We start from the raw sequence: 21,819 nt of genomic DNA on the forward strand, positions 1-21,819 counted from the left end.
AATCACAAACACACAGTACTTTCAGGTAGTACACAGTCTTCTTTCCCCTACCTCGTCTCCAGCCCACCTACTCACTGGACTCTGTCACAGGTGAACAATGTAGTGGAAGTGGAAAATGTTTATTGAAGACTTTATTTGTAAAGTGTGGTAATATGTTTTATTTGTAACGACCTAACCTGTGTCAAGTCCTGTAAGACTTGTAACATCAGTGAACCCGCCCCGAATACTCGTCTAGGTCTCTTGTCTTCCGAGCAAGCTTCTCGACCAATGGACTGTTCATAGACTATATCGGGCCCTTCCCGAGATCTCGGAATGGTCATCGTTTCATACTTGTGTGTGTTGACGTCTTTTCGCCTTTTACGTGGCTGTTCCCCACTCAGATGGCTAGCTCCAGCATTTGTATGTTAATGGTCGAGCGTGGCTTGACTTTCGGGGGGGGGAGGAAGGTGTCACAGGTGAACAAGGAACAATTGCAGTGCTTTAATGATCTTGTTGCTATGGTTTTAATGCTTATTCGGGAGTATGTTTCCATGATAGCAGTCGACGTGACAAGTGCACACAACATGGCAGGCAGCTAAGAGGGCAAAAGGAGGATCAACGGGAAAGATTCTTGAGTATTTAGAGAATGAATCTGAATCTGATAACCTTGTACTGTATTGGTACATTTACCAGCAGGTGAAAGAAATTCTGTGGGATCAAATTCCAACACCTCAGCATCTCTGAGAACTGTAAAAGTACCCGCAGCGATAAGATGTCTCGTGGGATGTGCTGGTTTACGTACAACATGCTCAAATGGCCACAGTAGTCTGTGTACCTGATGACACACGGATGCACCGCTATTCACTTTGTTTTGAGGGGTCACCTGACATTTTAGTGCACGGCTACGCCTACAGATGGAGTATAACTTCGATTTGACATACCCTGAGTAGCTAAGGTTTCAAGGTATGCTGTACGACCATTGGAACCCCATCTACCAAATTAACGTTCACATACCAGACATTACAAAACATGTTCCTGTAATTTTTTTGAACTGCGTACAAAAAGAGATGTTTAGTATACATTTTGTACCTCAAGTGTTTTACCAACAATAGACATTGTATGGAATTTTTATATTGGCCTACTTTTTTAATAAAAGTGTTTTTTTCAATGTGTTAATTATTTGACATTATTACATTTTTCAACAGTATTGTACGTTCTGTATTATTACAAGTTCCGCTGTTCGTTATAATGCATAATATCGTATTATCCATGTTTTCAGTCATCTGTGCAATTTTTTCCGGTAATTAGCCCGGAAAATCGAGAGTTTGCTGTAGTTATCGCCTGCTTCACTTCCATACAATGCCACGCTCCTGATAAGTCTTCAAAAACGCTCTTCTAAGTCCTATATCAATGTTCGAAGTGAACAAATTTATATTTATAAGAAAGGCCTTCTTTGCTTGTGCTAGTCAGCATTATGTCTTGCCATCATTGGTTATTCTACTACCCAGTGTTTTCCCTAGGACATTTTTAATGGGCGCACCGCCGTGCTGTTTTTGCAGACCGCCCATTTAACGTAACCTAGATATGTGCTAGTTGCATAAAATTACTACGTATTTGAGTTATGGATCCTCCAAATTAAAATATAAATAATATAAAAATGTTTATTCAAATCATAAATCTTAATTGTTCACAGCATAATTGCATCAGTTACATAGGATTTTAAATACTTAGCTTGACTATCACGTAGTGTTGTGCGCGTTGTCTGGATTAGCGTGGAATCGCTCACGAGCACTCGATTCCGCGGGACTTCACAAACCCGTTGGCACTGCACTGAAATCGAGTAGTAATCCCCAGTGTTACATGATTATGAACGAGCAGTAGAACACTAGAAGTTCAAAATACTCGTATGCCTTTTTCGTGATAATAACACTAAAATAGTCCAAATTTGCAGCTAATGTTTACCTATTTGATATTACTGTTAATGCCCTGAGGGGAATAAATTTAAATTTGATCATATTCATTTTTACGTAGTATTCCCCGCCCGGCTACTCATTCCTGTCACCCAGCTGATGAAAATTTCTGGAGAGAACACTGCTACTACCCAAGTAACAATATTCATCTACTTCCTGTAAGACTTCATTGCCTAATCTAATAATTCCTCCATCACCAGACTTCATTCTACTGCACTCCATTACCTTTGTTTTGGATTTATTTATTTTCATCTTGTACTCCTTTCCCGATAAAATAACAATATCATCGGCAAATCTCAGAGTTTTGATTTCCTCTCCTTGGATTGTTATTCCTTTTCCAAATTCCTCTTTGATTTCTTTTATTGCCTATTCTGTGTAAATGTTGAAAAGAAGAGGGAATAAACTGCAGCCCTGCCTCAATTCTTTCTGGATTGCTGTTGCTTTTTCATAGCCTTCGATTCTTACGATTGCAGACTGATTTTTGTTTAGATTGTAGATAATTCTCCTTTCTCGGTCTCTACTCCCAATCATCTTCAGAATCTCAAATAGCTTGGTCCATTCAGCATAATTGAATACCTTTTCTAGATCTACAACCATGTACGTAGGCTTCGTCTTTCTTAATTTGATCCTCTAAGATCAGACGTAAATGCAGGGTGGCTTTGCGAGTTCCTACATTTCTTCTGAAGCCAAACTGATCTCATCCCAACTCGGCTTCAACTTGTCTTTCCATTCTTCTGTAAATAATACGTGTTAATAATTTGCAAGTGTGAGATACTAAACTAATGGTGCGGTAGTTTTCACACTTGTCAGCACCTGAAACCTTGGGAATAGTTATAACAACATTCTGTCTAAAATCGGATGGCCCTTCTCCTGTATCATACATCTTGCACACTAAATGGAATAATCTCCCTATGTTGGTTTCTCGTAAGGCGGTCAGTAATTCTGAGGGTATGTCGTCAATTCCAAGTGCCGTTCGTATTTAGGTCTCTCAAGGTTCTCTCGAATTCTGACCTCAAAATTGGGTCTCCCATTTCATCAGCATCAACAGTTTCTTCTTCTTCCCGGAACCTTATAATCTACTTTCTTTCCTTGATTCAGTTGTTGAGTATGTTCCTGCCAAATTTCTGCCTTGCCTTCTTTCTTTAGAAGTGATTTTCCATACGAGTGCTTGGTGTTCATACACTTAGTTTTCTTTTTTCCAAAAGTTTCCTTGATTTTCCTGTATGCAGCATCTACCTTTCCTACAACCATACAATCTTCAACATCCGTGCACTTCTCTTTCAGCTATTCTTCCTTAGCTGACCTGCACTTTCTATCTACTTCATTCTTAAATCATCTGTATTATTTTCTGCCCTCCTAATTTCTTTTTGCATTATTGTATTTTTGCCGTTCCTCAGTCAGGTGTATCTGCAGAGTTATCTACTGATTTCTACTTGATCTTACCTTTCTTACTAATGTTTCTTCAGCAGCCCTACTGATCTCATTCTTCACGACTGTCCACTCTTCATGTCTTGTTTCCTTCATTTAGTCCTTGTGCAACATGTTCCTTGAAACAATTCCTCACACTCTTTTCTTTCAACTTATCTAGGTCCCATCTTCTGGCATTCTTTCCGTTCTTAACTTCTTCAACTTCAAATGACATTTCATGACCACATTGTGGTCAGAATCCACGTCTGCTCTTGGGAATGTTTTGTAATCCAACAGCTGGTTTCTGAATCTCTGCCTAATCATAACTAATTGATACTTTCCTGTGTCTCCAGGTCCTGTTCATGTGTACAGCCGTCATTTATGGTGTTTGAACCAAGTATTAGCAAGGATTAAATTATGATTGGTGCAGAATTCGACCAGCCAACTTCCTCTTTCTCTCCTTTAACCCAGTAAAAATTCTATGGATTTACCTTCTCTTCCTTGAGCTACCACCGCATTCCAGTCTCCCATTACAGTTAGATTCTCATTTCATTTTACATATCGTATCAAATCTTCTCTCTCTCTCTCCATATATTCTTTTGATTTCTTCATCATCTGCTGAACTAGTACGCATATAGACCTGAACTGTAGTGGTGGGAATTGGTGCGGTGTCTGTCTTGTCAACAATAATTTGTTCACTATGCTGGTTGTATTAGCTTACCCGCCGCCCTGTTCTCTTTTTCATTATTAAACCAACTCCTGCATTTCCCATGTTTGATTTTGTCTTGTTAATTTTGTAGTTGCCTGACCCAAAATCCTGCTCTTCCTGCCAAGGTACTTCACTTATACCAACTACATCTCGCTTTAGTCTATTCATTTTCCTCTTCAGATACTCTAACTTACCACAGTGATTGAAATTCCTAACATTCCACGCTCCGACTCGCAGAATGTCAGACTTCATCTTCCTTATGATTGCCCCCTCCTGTATAGTCACTACCTGGTGATCCGAATGGGAGACTATTTTACTCTGGAATATTTTACGTGGGAGGAAGGCACCATCAGTACATTATTCATTCATACAGAGAGAGCTGCATGTCCTCGGGAGTTAGGTACAGTTGTCTTTTCTCGTTACTTTCAGCCATGTAGCAGTATCAACCAGCTAAGCCATGTTAAATATTATTACAAGGCCATATCAGTCAATCATCCAGACTGCCGCCTTTGTAACTTCCGAAAAGCTGCTACCCAGCATTCGATAAGTATAAGAATATTAGAATTGTATATTAGAATTTGTATTGAATTAGGAGAATACATTTAACTTTTTCCTTTGTAAAGTATAAGAAATCATACATTCATTTTAAATGATATAGGATAAAGTATAATAGAAAAAAACAAATTAATATATATATACAAAATAAGAGTAATAAAAGAAAATTACAAAATTAACTTCCATCATGTTCATGAAACATTGACACTGTTGAAGGAAGTCATGGATATATCTGAACATTTTGTTCGGTCATTCATGTTCTATCACAATTAAATTGTATTTAATGGGATATCATTCAGTATCTATGATCTTGGTAGGAATCCAAATACACAAAATCTTCAGTTTAAGTTTCTAGAAGTAGAATAAAAAACTTATTTCAAATGTTATTTTTAAAACATTATTGGTTTCCCATTTATATTGCATTTCAGTACAAATTTTGCATTTTGGGTAAATTTAGCATTTTATTGCATTTTTTGGATACATTCAGAAGTGATTTAGAGCCTTCGTGCTCAGGCGGCAGCGCGTCGGCTTCTCACCGCTGGGTTCCGTGGTTCAAATCCCGGTCACTCCATGTGTGATTTGTGCTGGACAAAGTGGAGGCGGGACAGGTTTTTCTCTGGGTACTCTGATTTTCCCTGTCATCTTTCATTCCAGCAACACACTCCATCATCTGTCAGTCGTTAATCATTGCCCAAGAGGAGTGCGACAGGCCTCGGTAGCCAGCACAATTCCTATCCTTGCCGCAAGATGGGGCTTCATTCATTCCATCCCTGACCTGGTCACTGACTGGAAACAGTTTGTAGGTTTTTAAAAAAAATTCAGAAGTGATTTACAAGTTTTGAAAAATGAAAATAAGTATTTAGCTTTTTATCGCTATTGCAAAAAATTGCTTCCCAAACTTATACAGGGTTAATCCCACAAGGGTTGTTGTCCTTCCTGAATGCTGCATGTATGTTAATGAGAGCACTCCCATACGCCCGAAGATAATCCATCAACTTCAATGAACGGATACAGTAATTAGATTGAGAAACAGAAAAGATAACTCGTTACAGTAAGTGTTGAAAATGCACTCACTCAACCTTGTAGACATGTGTTGTAGCATGATGAAATAAGACTAGACTTTCATTCACTATGAAATCCCAAAATGTGCATGCATTCATGCACTCTCAAAATATGAAACTTGAACGATCAAAGGGAAAATATACACTAAAATATTCACTTTTGTTTTTTTACATGTTTCTTATTTCACCTAGCCTTATTTTCGCACAGTTCACAAACATTTTAAGATTGGTTTCTTTGAGGTTTCTGCACTTGTCAGTCTATCTTTTTATAGGTATCACAAGAAGTTACGGGTGCAAACTTAAGTGAACATATTTGTGACAGTGTCAGGTTGTCTTCATTTTTGTTTTTGCCACAAAGAACCTTCACTGAAAAGAAAAAGTCTGTAGTCCTGATTTGTGTTTATGACCCTGTCCATTTCGCCCTTCATCACTACATATACTTTCCCATGGGCAGAACTAAGGCATCTATGGAAATCCTCAACAATTGACATAGTCTATCAGTGGCAGACATGTGGCTTCTGATTTGGTTATTGTAGAGCAGAGGTAGTCAGCTAGGTGCCCTTCGAGGCTAGCCCAGTGCAGCCGTGCTGGCCTGAAGTAAATTCGGGCAGCTTACGTAGCAAGCATACGTTACAGTGAAGCAAGAGAGTGAACACACTTTGCAGGGAAATGGAGCTGTGATGTTCGATTGTGACTATGAATCTCTCCTCCACGACTGTGTGAAATATTTATTGGGTTACAATGTTTTTTAAAAAAACCACTAAGTGTAAGAAAAACAGCCTTTTAAAGATATTCCATTTTGATTTATACTGCGCTGAAAATAAACATTCAGAAAGAAAACTGACATGTTATAATTTTTGTGTTACAATTTACAGAGAGGCAGGGTTTAAGTGTACAAGCTACAATTTACAATTCCTTTGATGCGAATGACAGTATTATTTCCATTAAAAAATGTAAAATTCCTGTTATTCTGCAAAACTGAATATATTTACATGATTCAACAAGTTTACTGCTTGATTTTGCACAGTGTTGTAGTGTTATGTGATTTTTCACTATTCATGGAATTTCTGAAAGTAGTATTTAAAACTTATTAGGGGTCCGATGATAATAGTTAGCCTCTAAATGGCAAGGGAGTTTCATCACGGATGAGGACATATATATTTACTGTCAAAGATAGTACAACGTAAATGCATCTACCAAATAAATAGTACGCAAACCTGTTCTTGATCCCAAGTTCCCATTGAGCACTCGGGAGCTCAGGGATCGAGAAAAGGTTTGCGTACTATACACTGCCTTCAAATAAATGACATAACTGATGTTATTCCTGGCAAGTGTGATTGGATTGTTGGTGAGTTTATCATATAATTTAAACCCAAGCAACCACAAGCTACAGCTAATCCACCTTAACTGTGTATTATATTAGAAATGTTTCTAAAGCACCACTTAAAAACAATAGGGAAAATTGTAATTCATTATGTACAGTACAAAAATATTTGAGGTTGTAAAGCTGTCTTCATTGTATCCGGTCAAAATATATAAACTGCAATGAACAGAAATAACTTATTTCTTGCAACGTAAATTGAAAATGTCTATTTCTGCCCTCTTTAAAAATATTTTCTGCCTCGGTTTCAAAATGGGAAAATGATAACTTTTTTATCATTTCCACCTAATCAACACTGTACAAATATGGTTGAATTTTTATACTACCTCATAAAAAGTAGGACTAGTTTCAGTCCACTATTGGACCATTCTGGGCTGCTATATAATAAAATACCAAGCTTGATAGCTGCAGTCACTTAAGTGCGGCCAGTATTCGGGAGATAGTGGGTTCAAACCCCACTGTCGGTAGCCCTGAAAATGGAGGAGGACATAAGATGCTGATTAGCACAAGCAGGGAAGAGCTTTCTTAAGAAAAGAAATTTGCTCACTTCAAACATTGATATAGGAATTCCATGGTTTCCCATTTTCATACCAGGCAAATGCTGGGGCTGTACCTTAATTAAGGCCACGGCCACTTCCTTCCCCTCCTAGGCCTTTCCTGTCCCATCGTCAACATAAGACCTATCTGTGTCGGTGCGACGTAAAGCAAATAGCAAAAAAAAAGTGTATAATAAACTTAAAAACTATACTCACAACACACAAACTATGATATTAAATTCTTGTTGAAATTACATTCCTTTTTTGGTAATTTGTACAGTACAAAATGCCATGAGTTATAAAGTTCAACTAAAGACATCAACACACTATTACTGTAAAAGCTTCATTATGATTTATCCTGCAAATCTCAGCAAAACACGTTAAAAATACCATACTAAAAAAAAAGGCTTTAGCGTAACATTTTAAAAAGACTTGAAAAAGTCATGATTGTCACTGAACAATTTGCACCATCCTAGTATTAACTGAAGGAAATTTGTGCTGCATGTTTGTGACTTTAAATAGAAACCAACACCTTATTTACATACAATTAGGAAATGCAGGACTTGGTTTAATAATGAATAAGAAAATAGGTCAGCGGGTAAGCTACTATGACCTGCATAGTGAAAGAATTATTGTTGTCAAGATAGACACCAAACCAATGCCCACCACAATAGTGCAAGTCTATATGCCTACTAGCTCAGCGGATGATGAGGAAATCGAAAGAACATATGAGGAGATAGAAGATTTAATACAATATGTAAAAGGTGACGAGAATCTAATTGTGATGGGAGACTGGAATGCAGTGGTAGGCCAAGGAAGAGAAGGTAATACAGTAGGAGAATTCGGATTGGGACAAAGGAACGAAAGAGGAAGTTGGCTGGTTGAATTCTGCACTGATCATAAGTTAGTCCTTGCAAATACTTGGTTCAAACGCCACAAACGACGGCTGTATACGTGGACGAGACCTGGAGACACTGGAAGGTATCAAATAGACTTCATTATGATTAGGCAGAGATTCAGAAACCAGGTGTTGGATTGCAAAGCTTTCCCCAGGAGCAGACGTGGACTCTGACCACAACTTGTTGGTCATGAAATGCCATCTGAAGTTGAAGAAATTGAAGAAAGGAAAGAATGCAAAACGATGGGATCTAGACAAGTTGAAAGAATGTGAGGGATTGTTTCAAGGAACATGTGGCACAAGGACTAAATGAAAAGACTGAAGGAAACACTATAGAGGAAGTGTGGATAGTCATGAAAAATGAAATCAGTAGGGCTGCTGAAGAGATGTTAGGAAGGAAGGAAAGATCAACTAAGAATCAGTGGATAACTCAGGAGATACTAGACCTGATTGATGAACGACAAAAATACAAGAATGTTAGATATGAAGAGGGCAGAAAAGAATACAGGCGATTAAAGAATGAAGTGGATAGAAAGTGCAAGGTAGCTAAGGAAGACTGGCTGAAGGAGAAGTGCAAGGATGTCGAAGGTTGTATGGTCCTAGGAAAGGTAGATGCTGCATACAGGAAAATCAAGGAAACCTTTGGAGAAAGGAAATCCAGGTGTATGAATATTAAGAGCTCAGATGGAAAGCCACTTCTAGGGAAAGAAGACAAAGCAGAAAGATGACAGGAACATATCCAAGAGTTGTATCAAGGTGAAGATGTAGATAATTTGGTTCTGAAACAAGAAAAGGGTGTTGATGCTGATGAAATGGGAGACCCAGTTTTGAAGTCAGAGTTTGAGAGAGGTATGAGCGACCTAAATAGGAACAAGGCACCTGGAATTGATGACATTCCCTCTGAATTACTGACTGCCTTAGGAGAAACCAGCATGGCAAGGTTATTCCATTTAGTGTGTAAGATGTATGAGACAGGAGAAATCCCATCTGATTTTCGGCAGAATGTTGCTATACCTGTTCCCAAGAAAGCCGCTGCTGACAGGTGTGAAAACTATCGCACCATTAGTTTAGTATCTCATGCCTGCAAAATTTTAACATGTATTGTTTACAGAAGAATGGAAAAACAAGTTGAAGCTGAGTTGGGAGAAGATCAATTTGGCTTCAGAAGAAATGTAGGAACACGTGAAGCAATCCTGACTTTACGTCTGATCTTAGAGGATCGAATCAAGGAGGACAAGCTCACGTACATGGAATTCGTAGGTCTAGAAAGGGCATTCGATAATGTTGATTGGACCAAGCTGTTTAAGATTCTGAAGGTGATTGGGATCAGATACCGAGAACGAAGAATTATCTACAATCTGTATAAAAATCAGTCTACAATGATAAGAATCGAGGGCTTTGAAAAAGAAGCAGCAATCCAGAAGTGAGGCAAGGCTGCAGTTTGTCCCCCCTCCTTTTTAATGTTTACATAGAACAGGCAGTAAAGGAAATCAAAGAGGAATTTGGAAAGGGGATCAAAATCCAATGAGAGGAAATCAAAACCTTGAGATTTGCCGATGATATTGTTATTTTATCTGAGACTGCAGAAGATCTTGAGAAGCTGCTGAATGGTATGGGCGAAGTCATGGGTAGGGAGTACCAGATTAAAATAAATAAGTCCAAAACAAAAGTAATGGAGTGCAGTCGATCGAAGGCAGATGATGCAGGAAATATTAAATTAGGAAATAAAGTCTTAAAGGAAGTAGATGAATATTGTTACTTGGGTAGTAAAATAACTAACGATGGCAGACGTAAGGAGGACATAAGATGCTGATTAGCACAAGCAGGGAAGAGCTTTCTTAAGAAAAGAAATTTGCTCACTTCAAACATTGATATAGGAATTAGATGTTTTTGAAGACCTTCGTGTGGAGCATGGCATTGTATGGAAGTGAAACATGGACGATAACTAGCTCGGAAAGAAAGAGAATAGAAGCTTTTGAAATGTGGTGTTACAGAAGAATGCTGAAAGTGAGATAGATAGATCGAATCACAAATGAAGAGATACTGAATCGAATTGGCAAGAGGAGATCAATTTGGCTAAATTTGACGAGAAGAGAGGGAATGATGGGACACATCTTAAGACACCCAGGACTTGTTCAGTTGGTTTTTGAAGGAAGTGTAGGTGGTAAGAACGGTAGGGGTAGACCGAGGTATGAATATGACAAGCAGATTAGAGCAGATGTAGGATGCAGTAGTTACGTAGAAATGAAATATTAGCACATGATAGGGTGGCATGGAGGGCTGCATCAAATCAGTTTATGGACTGATGACTCAAACAACAACAACTGCCAGTGAGTAACTGGATTTATAATGTAGGCTATCTTAATATGTATTATGTGAAAATAGTTATTTCTGAGTGTTCCTTGATTTTTGAAGTAAATGCATTCAGCATAAAACAGGTGGGCAGGACAAAGCTTAAAGAAGCTTATACAGTAATACAGTGTTGATGTTTTTAGTTGAACTTCGTAACTCATAACGATATTATAAAAGAAGCAATACTGGGAGAGTTGGCCGTGCGGTTAGGAGCGCGCAGCTGTGAGCTCGCATCCAGTAGACAGAGGTTCGAACCCCACGGTCGGCACCTGTGAAGATGGTTTTCCGTGGTTTCCCATTTTCACACCAGGCAAATGCTGGGGCTGTACCTTAATTAAGGCCACGGCCGCTTCCTTCCCATTCCTAGGCCTTTCCTGTCCCATCGTCACCATAAGACCTATCTGTGTCGGTGCGATGTAAAACAAATAGCGAATAAAAAAGAAGGAATGTAATTTCAACAAGAATTTTATATCATAGTTTGTGTGTTGTGCATATTGTTTTTAAGGTTATTATATTGTAGCTGAGGATGGTCCAGTAAAGGACCAGAACTAGTCCTACTTTTAATGAGCTAGAATAAAAATTCAATCATATCTGTACATTGTTGAATAAGTGGAAAGTCTTAATAAATTTCTGGTTGCTGTAACTGAGAAATTAACACGAGAAATGAAAATCATATATTATGAACAAACTCTGATATCGCCTCAGTGATCGAGAGTGACTGGGAGAAATTTGCCCAACCTTCACGGCCTGTGATGTACTCACGTCACTGTAGCTGAATAGCGTACGCTCATCACCTGCCTGCCTACCCACTTATAGTGCTGTGGGCCCGCAGGACGAAATACGCAGCATAAGCACCTCTGTTGTAGAAAGTTGTATCCAGGAGTTTGTTTTGATGCAAATGAAATTCTGCTGCACATTTTAGCATTCAAAGGCTTCTAGTGCATCTCTGATACACATTGCATAATCAGGCAACAAACTGTTTACTGTCTAAAACGAAAAAGTATTTGCTTCACAATAAAGTTTGGAGAAATATTTCAGTCATTACAATTAACTATCAGTTTCATTTTCTTTTGATTTAATGACATCAAAATTGTCAGGCTAAAACATTGCAGCTTGCAACAAAGTACCCCATCTAGTACCGATGAGATGAGGGTGTAAAGTAAATCTGGTAGATTCTTTGTAGCAGCTACATGTGCAGGGGCTTTTAAAAACACCTGTATAGAACGAAATATTATTTTAAAAGTATAAATCTCTGCCACATTTCTTTTTCACAGCTTTGGGACCATTAAAACTTAGGCCTAAATTTTATACATGCCTTTTTAGTCAAGGATATAAAATAGACATTGTCAAAATTATACTCATTGCTTCTGAAACACAGTGGAGCCCATGAGCAAGATGCTTAATGTGTTTTAGTTTAGGGTAGATCTTGCTTTTCTGGCCTTCAGCATGTATGGAGCAGCATCGCTTAACAGCAAGAAGATTCTGGCCAAATAACGTAAATAAAAGCAAAGAATACCTAAAATACAGAAGCAGAAGGATCATTTACAGCTTTACAATATCTATACATTGAAACTTACACAGTTCATAATCAAAGAAACTTGCATTTGTGGAGAAATTTGTTTTTTGCAGGAATTTACAGCACACTAGATGGGATTGACCAGGTCCGTCTACAGTTAATTTTCCTACAGTCAGGTTAGCAACAAAGCACCCCATAGGATTATCTTAGTTGTTTCATTTGTAGATGTTCTCAATACCTGCTTGTCAAAACTAAGTATTTTTACATATGTGAAAACAGAATTATATATATATATATTTACAGAAAATGAAGTGTGCTTTAGCAAATGCATTATGTGGGCCTACATAATTTTAAGATTTTGGAACATAATATTTTCTCAGTGTTGAGGGATCAAGTAGGCCTGCATCATTTTTGATTATTAAAAAAAAAAAAAAAAGAGAGAGAGAGAGAGAGAGAGAGACCTACCTTCAGGCTTTTTGGTTTCCAAGTTTTTCAGGTGATATATTTGCTCCTACGAAAGTTTCACACAAATTGCTGTAATCATTATTTTGCTGTGCCCTAGGTGTGAGAGCAGTAATGAAAAATAAAAATTGGAGATGGGAAAATTATGCTACAATATTAAATTTTTGAAAAACCATTAAAACGTGCATTTAAACTGAATATAACAAGTATTTATGCACGATTAAGCTAAAAATTCCTTAAATGAGCTTGGTCTTTTTTAAAACGCCAAAACATGCAAACGTGCATCGATAAAGAACACTTATTTGGAACCAGGAAGTTATCAAATGGGTAACTGTTCAGTTTGAGCTATGTCCTAAATTCCTATAAAACATGCATTTGCATAAGTTTCATCTCTAGTCATTATATTCCCATTTACTGTTTGCAATCCAGCCTCATGGATCTTCGAAATTTTGCTGCGAACTGCATTTAAAAATCACATGAAAATATGTTCTTCAACACTTTCAGAAGCCATGAATCACACTAAACCACCACTAAATCACACTAATCCACTGTATGAGAAGCAATTACGCTATACGGAAGCTTAACAATAGACTTAACAAGGCCATGACATCACTGGGCAAGCTATATGTCAGAAGGCTATCGCATTATCCATTTGCCCAGACACAGTGCAGGTAATTATGGACAACTTTACCGAGGCTGGCACTGTAACATATGCAAAGACTACCAGCCTTCATGCAACGATTCGTTCATAATATTTCATACTAATGTTGTAATTATTTGTAGGAATCTTTGATCACTGTTTGACCACTCAGACTTTGTGTTTTAGTATGTATTAATTTCTTTCCTGACACCCCCTGTGGGTGGGGGACACAGACAAAGAATACACCCACTGTATGCCCTGCCTGTTGTAAGAGGCGACTAAAAGGGGCAACCAAGGGATGATTGTATTAGAACCATGAGACTACTTGTGATTAGTACCACTATGTTAGGTACCAATAGGTTTGTGATTAGTAGCATGCAGGAGCACCGTGCGGTCAGCCCCCCACTTAGAGTGCACTGTTGGCTTTTTCAGTACCTACCGGGCGGTTAGGAGCGCACAGCTGTGAGCTCGCGTGCGGGAGATAGTGGTTTCGTACCCCACTGTCGGCTGGCCTGAAGATGGTTTTTCATGGTTTCCCATTTTCACACCAGGCAAATGCTGGGGCTGTACCTTAATTAAGGTCATGGCCGCTTCCTTTCCATTCCTAGACCTTTCCTGTCCCATCGTCGCCATAAGACCTATCTGTGTTCGTGCGACATAAAGCAACTAGCAAAAAAAAATTTACAGTAGGCCTACCTGTGATTAGTACCGCTATATGAGTGACACCATGGTTCTGGCTTGCCTATGATTAATACCCACTATATGAGGAACACCACAGGATTGTACAAGTCCCTGTGGTTAGTATACTTATGTGATGAACACCATAGGTTTGTGTTGCTTTTAAATGGTGCCGCAATGTGCGAAACATCATAGGTCTGTATTACATATGCGAATTTCATTACTTGTGAGTAGTATCATAATGTGTGGAATACCGCGAGTCTACGCTACTTTTTATTAGTACCGCACCATGACAAATACCCTGGATCTACTTCCTAGCAATAAGTACCATTATGTGGGGCTGACGACTTGGATTTTGGACCCTTTTAGACTGCAAGCATCATCGATTCAGTATTGTGCTTTAGAAGCAGTCCCTTGGTCAGTAATACTATTGTTTTATGTCGGTTTTTGTGAATGTGAGGCACTGCGGGTCGGATCCAACGATTGTTTTAAATTCATATCTATCTATTTATTCTTCGTCCACATGTTTTGAATTCTGGTCAGTGGAGGATTTTGGACTTTTAATTTGTCATTACATTTCGTCTCATTTCGCACCATTAGGGGCTGATGACCTAGATGTTAGGCCCATTTAAACAACATGCATCATCATAATTTTTCCTGACAGTTATCATTGATGATGAGTTGATACATACAGTCATTTCTTGTTTTTTTTTAATATTTAAGATACATGAACGTCAGTGTTCCCTTGTTTTACTGGTCTTGGATTCGATCATGATGATGATGATGATGACGATGATGCAGTTGCTGGTGCATCTTCTTCTATTAATGTTGTTTGTTATTTTTTCCAGGTTTTAAGAAAGGTGCTGATCCAGGAATGCCAGAATTATCTATATTTAAGTAAGTAGTTTTTAAAATTCCAATGAAAAATACACTGTTTAACGATGGATTAATGTGTGTTGTACATTGACTCGATTGATAGATTTTTTACCGAAGTTTTCTTTCAAAACGTTGGTGGATTAGAATTGTTAGTTACAAAATATAAAACATAAAGTGTCTGGTAATTTGTTTACTCTTTTTTCTACCAATCAAATAAGAAACATTTGTCTACTATACTTTCCTGTTACTCAAAGCTAGGTGAAAGCTATTCATGAAGTAGTTTTCATATATAACCCATTAATCTTTCCCTATGATCCTGTGTAGCTTGTTTGCTGATGCTGATTGTTGGATCCGTTTGTAAATGGTTGGCTGTTAACCCCTCAGCGCCGACCTCTATACGTGGTATAGACCCATACATGGTTTCGCATTTACGGCTATAGCGCGAAGAGTTTTGGTGTTATGGATATGCAAATTGTTTTGTTTCCAAGAAGATATTTTCGGGTTTATCAGTATTCTAAATAAGAATTGAAAATCGTTAAAGTGTAGTTGCTTTTGCAAGGATAAGTATTTGTCAATTATGTCTGAGCACTAATCCCTGCTTTTTTAATAGTCCGTTTGCTTCATTCTCTCCCACAGAATAAAATAAAGAAATGGTGATCTTAGAAGTTTGTCTTTTCGTGTGATGTTCTTTGCTGTAATTTTGTATTAAGAGTGGGGTTTATTTATTATATTTGTCTTTATTTCTCAGCTTGTAGTCTTTTCGTAACTCTCCACGAGTGCTCTATGTAGGAATCAGTTAGTGCTGCTTTCTGTCATACGACACGAGAAGCAGTTGTGCATGGTATATATCTCGTTTGAAAGACGATGTATCGACCTTTTAATCTGAAATATGTATCGAGTTGGTTTGATTCATCATAAATGTTATTCCCCTCATTCAGTTTCGTCCTGCCTCTTTCGGTCCCGCTGCAGCTTTATCAGCTTGTGTGACGCACCGCGCTCAATGGCTAGCTCCTGCTGAGAGTAACGTGCTTGAAATATTGTATAATTCAAATGAAAGTTTAGTCGGAAGTAGTAGTGACAGTATTACCAGTAGTGATAATGAAATAGATGATGTGGCTGTGGCGGATGCAGTGGTAAATGATGAGAGTGACGATGAGGAGGAACCAGTACTTGGAAATTTCGTGTAGGAGACTATAGATACGCATACAGGTCAAAGGGAAGTTTTCAACAGTGAATTCTGATTCCTGAATTCTCTAATAATATTTAGACAAGTCACAGGGACTAACATTGAGCAGTTATCTTATCAGTTTCAACTGATGGAAGGTTTGTTTACGTAGTACAAAATACGCTTCTCGGGCGGGAAACGAAATATTCAAGGCCGGTGCGCATCAGATAATACAGTTCCACGGTTGCAGGAAATACGTTTTATCAGGAAATTAGCACCCAAGAGTGAGAAATCCAAACCTCAGAGACGTATCGCGTGTTCAAAACACGGTGAAAAGAAGACATCGGTGTACTGCTGCCAGGAGTGTGCCTTGGGTCTCTGTCTCGAAGAGTGCTTCGAACTCTATCACACGGAAGTAAATTACTAAGGAAATGTGAAATAATTATGTAATTGTCTTCATGTACATAGTTCTACCATAAGGAATTCCAAATTTCGTGAATATCGGGCTACTCTTGTACTAGTAGTAACGCTTTAAGTGAATCAATGTATTTCAGTCGCGCGTAGTTGAAATCTCATCCGGCCGCGGAGTAGGAAGCTCTTTAAACGGCTGCGACGCTGAGGGGTTAAGAGAGTTCTTGCATTATTGTAGAGATAAAGTAGTTAAAACCTATTGAAATTGTTTAAATTTTATGTGTGTGCGTTTCATTTAGTGCTATTTATATATTGGTGTTCAGTGCTTGTTGGTAGAAATTGGGAGTAGTGATATTTATTTGAATTTTAAAACAAGTAATTCATTCGGTGTTCAGTAGATTACGTTTTCTAGGTTAAGTAGGCTAGCTAGGTGTACCTTGTTTGAATTTTAGGTTTAGGAAATACTTAGGTAATAATATTAACTTTTAAAACAATATTTTAAAATATCTGTAGATTCGTTGGTATAATACAAAGGCAGATTATCATAAGGAGTTGTAAATCATTTTAACTCCCGCTGCAACTTTTCCGATATTTTGTATAGATATCCATTCAAACTATCACGAAAGTAATAATTTACTAAATTAAATAACACGATTCACCTGTAAACTTCGATTTAAAAAGAAGTTAAAGAGAATACACGGTAATTTCACTGGATAATTACAGTACTTAACATTTTTTGGATTGTTGACGATTGTTCCTACATGCACTTGGTAGTTGTGTAAATAACTACAAAATCAGCTGATTACTATATTCCGATAATTTGTAGTCTTAGTTCCCTGCATAATTTGTACTTTCCACCTTCATTTATTCATCGAGTAAAAGTTAATAATCAAATTCTTATATCCCAATAATATTGCATTTCAAGCCCCTGGCGTAGTTTTGACATAAATTATTGTAGAAATCTGTTATTTTTCAGCATTTAAGGACACTTTGATTCTCCGTCCTGCGTAGTAGGGAAAATAATAGTAATCCACCAGCGGTAAAAATTCATATAACCCCATTTCAGCTGAGAATTGTAGTGTAGATACAGTATATTTAGATAGAACCGTATCTTGCCTGCTATATTAGTGTGTATCTTTCGTGTGAATCTATTAGAGCACAGTACTAATAATAACCTGTCTAAGCATTTAGCTTTGTTCATTAATCTTTGAGTACATTAGTTCTTGCAAATTTCAAAATTGCAATTTTCATTTCTGTTTGTGCTTAGTAGTGACATACGGTACCGGCATTGTAATTAGGATACGTCTGAACGTAGTTTAAACTTATTGTAGTGTACTGTACAGTAGTATACAAGTAATATCTTATTAGAATTTAGCTTGCTTATTTTATTATTGTAAAATACTTGTGTAGTTCCGGTATAGTAGAGGTATCCGTAGAAACTACCTTACTAAAATTCTGTTGTTGTAATTAGGATAGGCTTAATTGCAGTTTAGATTTGTGTAATTCTTGTGTATTGCTTGGTATTCAGTAATTAACAGCAGTTCTTATCCTGGTAGGGTGTTGTAAGATAAAAATAGAGTTTGACTAAGTAGTATTGTAGTGTAGTCGTATATTAATTTTGTTGTGTGATCTTTGAGTACTATCCCAGACAATATATCTGTCCGTTCATTGTTTTTGCACATCAGTTATTTTATTTTTCCTTTTATTTTGATTTTTTCTGTAAAGAATGGCTAAAGAGTGCAAGTCTAGGGACTGTGGGTGTGGTGAGGTATTGAGGGGTATGAGGGAGGAGTTGGAGAGTTTGAGGTAGATAATTAGGATTCTCACAGAAGACAGGAAGGAAGACACACCTCCCTCAGACAATGTACAGGTTACAGTAGGTGTACAAGAAGGAGAGGAAGGAAAGGGGGGAGTTGTAGAAGACAGGTGGTCTAATGTTCTAAGGGGAAGGAGATTGCAGGCTAAGGGCTCTATTCAGGACAGGTGTCCGTGCAAAATTGGTACAAGCCACTCCAGGTAGAGCAACAGAGGGAAGATGAGGAACAGGGAACTGTTGCTGAGATGTGTGGAAGTAGGAGGAAGGCAAAAGGTAGGAAAGGGAAATGTAGAGTAGAGTATGGGAAAAGATAGGTGGAACAGGGTCATGGGAAGGAGAAAAGGGAGGAGGAAGTAGCTTCTGCAGCTATCAGGAAAGTTAGGGCTGACCAGGAGGGGAGGGGATCAAATGAGGTGGGTAGGTTGAGGCTCTGGTCATGGGGGATTCCATCGTTAGACATGTGGGGAAAGTGTGTGGAGGAAAGGGTACCAGGGTAGAGTGTTATCCAGGAATTAGGTTGAGGCAGATGTTGAAGAAAGTAGAAGAGAGGGAAGAGGGGAAGGAGAAGGTGGTAGTGTTTCACGTTGGTACCAACAACGTAAGGCAAGCTGATATAAGTACCAACATAGTTGGAGATGTGTGGGATCTGGTAAATGCAGCACGGGTGAAGTTTAAGGAAGCGGAGATTATCAGTGGAATTCTGTGTAGGAGGGACATTGACTGGAGGATGATTGGGGATTTAAATGAGACTATGGAGTGGGTATGTGGGAAACTGGGAGTGAAATTTCTAGATCCTAATGGGTGGATAGGAGATAGGGATCTGCGCTCAGATGTCCTTCACTTAAATCGCAGTGGTACGTATAAGTTAGGAAATTTGTTTCTAAGGGTAATAGGGAGGTACATTCAGGGAAACAGGGTTGTCTAGGGAGCGGTGATAAGGGTACAGAGATCTGGAAGTCAAGTAGGGGTGACATGAGGTTAGTGTTGAACTGTAGAAGTATTGTAAAAAGAAGGAACAAAATTTAGTAATTTAGTAGATATATATTTACCAGATATTGTAATAGGAGTTGAATCATGGCTGAGAAATGATATAATGGATGCAGAAATTTTCTCATGGAACTGGAGAGTGTATGATAGAGATAGGATAGAAATGGTGGGAGGGAGAGTATTCATTCTGGTGAAAGAAGAATTTGTAAGCTACGAAAAAGTTAAAGATGGGAAACATGAATTTCTTGGTGTAAGGCTCATTTCTAAAGATAATAGGCAACTTGATGTCTTTCGAGTGTACAGACCGAGAAAGGGTAGCGCTGACACGGATTCAGAATTATTTGATAAGATGTTCAGCTATGTGGGAAACGACATGGAAAGAATTGTGATTGTAGCAGGGGATCTGAATTTACAAATGTCAATTGGGAAAGAAATGCGAACGACAGGATGCATGACCAACAACTGACAAAGTAATATGGGATGTGTAGGTGATTCAGAAAGTGATGGAACCAACTAGAGGGAAAAATATCCTGAATGTGGTGCTGGTAAAACCAGATGAGCTCTATAGAGAAACCAAAGTAATCAATGGCATTAGTGATCATCAAGCTGTTTTTGTCGTAGTTAAAAATAAATATGTTAGAAAGGAAGGTCTTAAAAGTAGGACTATTGTGCAGTACTATATGGCTGATAAAACAGGCATGAGGCAGTTTTTAAAAAGTAACTATGATCAGTGGAAAACGGTAAATAAAAATGTTAACAGACTCTGGGATGGGTTTAAAGCAATTGTTGAGGAATGTCAAAACAGGGTTGTACCTCTAAAGGTGGTAAGAAATGGTAGACCCACCTTATTATAATAGAGAAATAGACTAAGAAGGAGGTTCAGATTGGAAAGAAATAGTTAGAAATGGCTGTGGAAGTATGGAAAAATGAAGGAACTTACTTGGAAATTGAATCTAGCAAAGAAGGCAGCTAAGGATAACGTGATGGCAAGCATAATTGGCAGTAATACAAATTTTATTGATAAATGGAAGGGTATGTATAGGTATTTTAAGGCAGAAACAGGTTCCAAGAAGGACTTTCCAGAAATAATTAATGAACAAGGGGAGTGTGTATGTGAGGATCTTCAAAAGGCAGAAGTATTCAGTCAGCAGTATGTAAAGTTTGTTGGTTACAAGGATAATGTCCAGATAGAGGAGGAGACTAATGCTAAGAAGTATTAAAATTTACATATGATAACAATTACATTTACAATAAGATAAAAAAGTTGAAAACTAGAAAAGCAGCTGGAATTGATAAGATTTCTGGGGATATACTAAAGACAGTACCATATCTGAAGTACTTATTTGATAATTGTTTGCTTGAAGGAGCTATACCAAATGAATGGCGAGTTGCTATAGTAGCCCCTGTGTATAAAGGAAAGGGTGATAGACTTTAAGCTGAAAATTACATTCCAGTAAGTTTGACATGCGTTGAATGTAAGTTTTGGGAAGGCAATCTTTCTGATTATATTAGACATGTTTGTGAAATTAATAACTAGTTCGATAGAAGGCAGTTCGGTTTTAGGAAAGGTTATTCCACTGAAGCTCAACTTGTAGGATTCCAGCAAGATATAGCAGATATCTTGGATTCAGGAGGTCAAATGAACTGTATTGCTATTGACCTGTCTAAAGCATTTGATAGGGTTGATCATGGGAGACTACCGGCAAAAATGAGTGCAATTGGACTAGATAAAAGAGTGACTGAATGGGTTGCTATATTTCTAGAAAATAGATCTTAGAGAATTAGAGTAGGCGAAGCTTTAACTGACCCTGTAATAATTAAGAGGGGAATTCCTCACGGCAGTATTATTGGACCTTTGTTTTCTTTTAAATGATATGAGTAAAGAAGTGGAATCAAAGGTAAGGTATTTTGCAGATGTTATTCTGTATAGAGTAATAAATAAGTTACAAGATTTTGAGCAACTGCAACGTGACCTCGATGATGTTGTGAGATGGACAGCAGGCAATGGTATGTTGATAAACGGGGTTAAAAGTCAGGTTGTGAGTTTCACAAATAGGAAAAGTCCTATCAGTTTTAATTACTGCTTTGATGAGTTGAAAGTTCCTTTTGGGGATCATTGTAAGTATCTAGGTGTTAATATAAGGAAAGATGTTCATTGGGGTAATCACATAAATAGGATTGTAAATAAAGGGTACAGATCTCTGCACATGGTTATGAGGGTGTTTAGGGGTTGTAGTAAGGATGTAAAGGAGAGGGCATATAAGTCTCTGGTAAGACCCCAACTAGAGTATGGTTCCAGTGTATAGGACCCTCACCAGGATTACCTGATTCAAGAACTGGAAAAAATCCAAAGAAAAGCAGCTCGATTTATTCTGGGTGATTTCCGGCAAAAGAGTAGGTAGCGTTACAAAAATATTGGT

At 38.0% G+C, this 21,819-nt stretch overlaps 1 long non-coding RNA gene across 1 annotated transcript in view; it reads left to right on the plus strand.

Moving 5' to 3' along the window:
- The window catches only part of LOC136862951 (uncharacterized), a 52,597-nt gene that overhangs the window by 13,347 nt on the left and 17,431 nt on the right, over nt 1-21,819 (plus strand). Inside the window, exon 2 of the long non-coding RNA XR_010859100.2 lies at nt 14,993-15,041. This is a non-coding gene — a long non-coding RNA (uncharacterized lncRNA). The remainder of the gene's footprint in view (nt 1-14,992; nt 15,042-21,819) is intronic.

Source organism: Anabrus simplex, chromosome 2 (assembly GCF_040414725.1).
Source record: "Anabrus simplex isolate iqAnaSimp1 chromosome 2, ASM4041472v1, whole genome shotgun sequence".
Classification (NCBI taxonomy): Eukaryota; Metazoa; Arthropoda; class Insecta; order Orthoptera; family Tettigoniidae; genus Anabrus; species Anabrus simplex.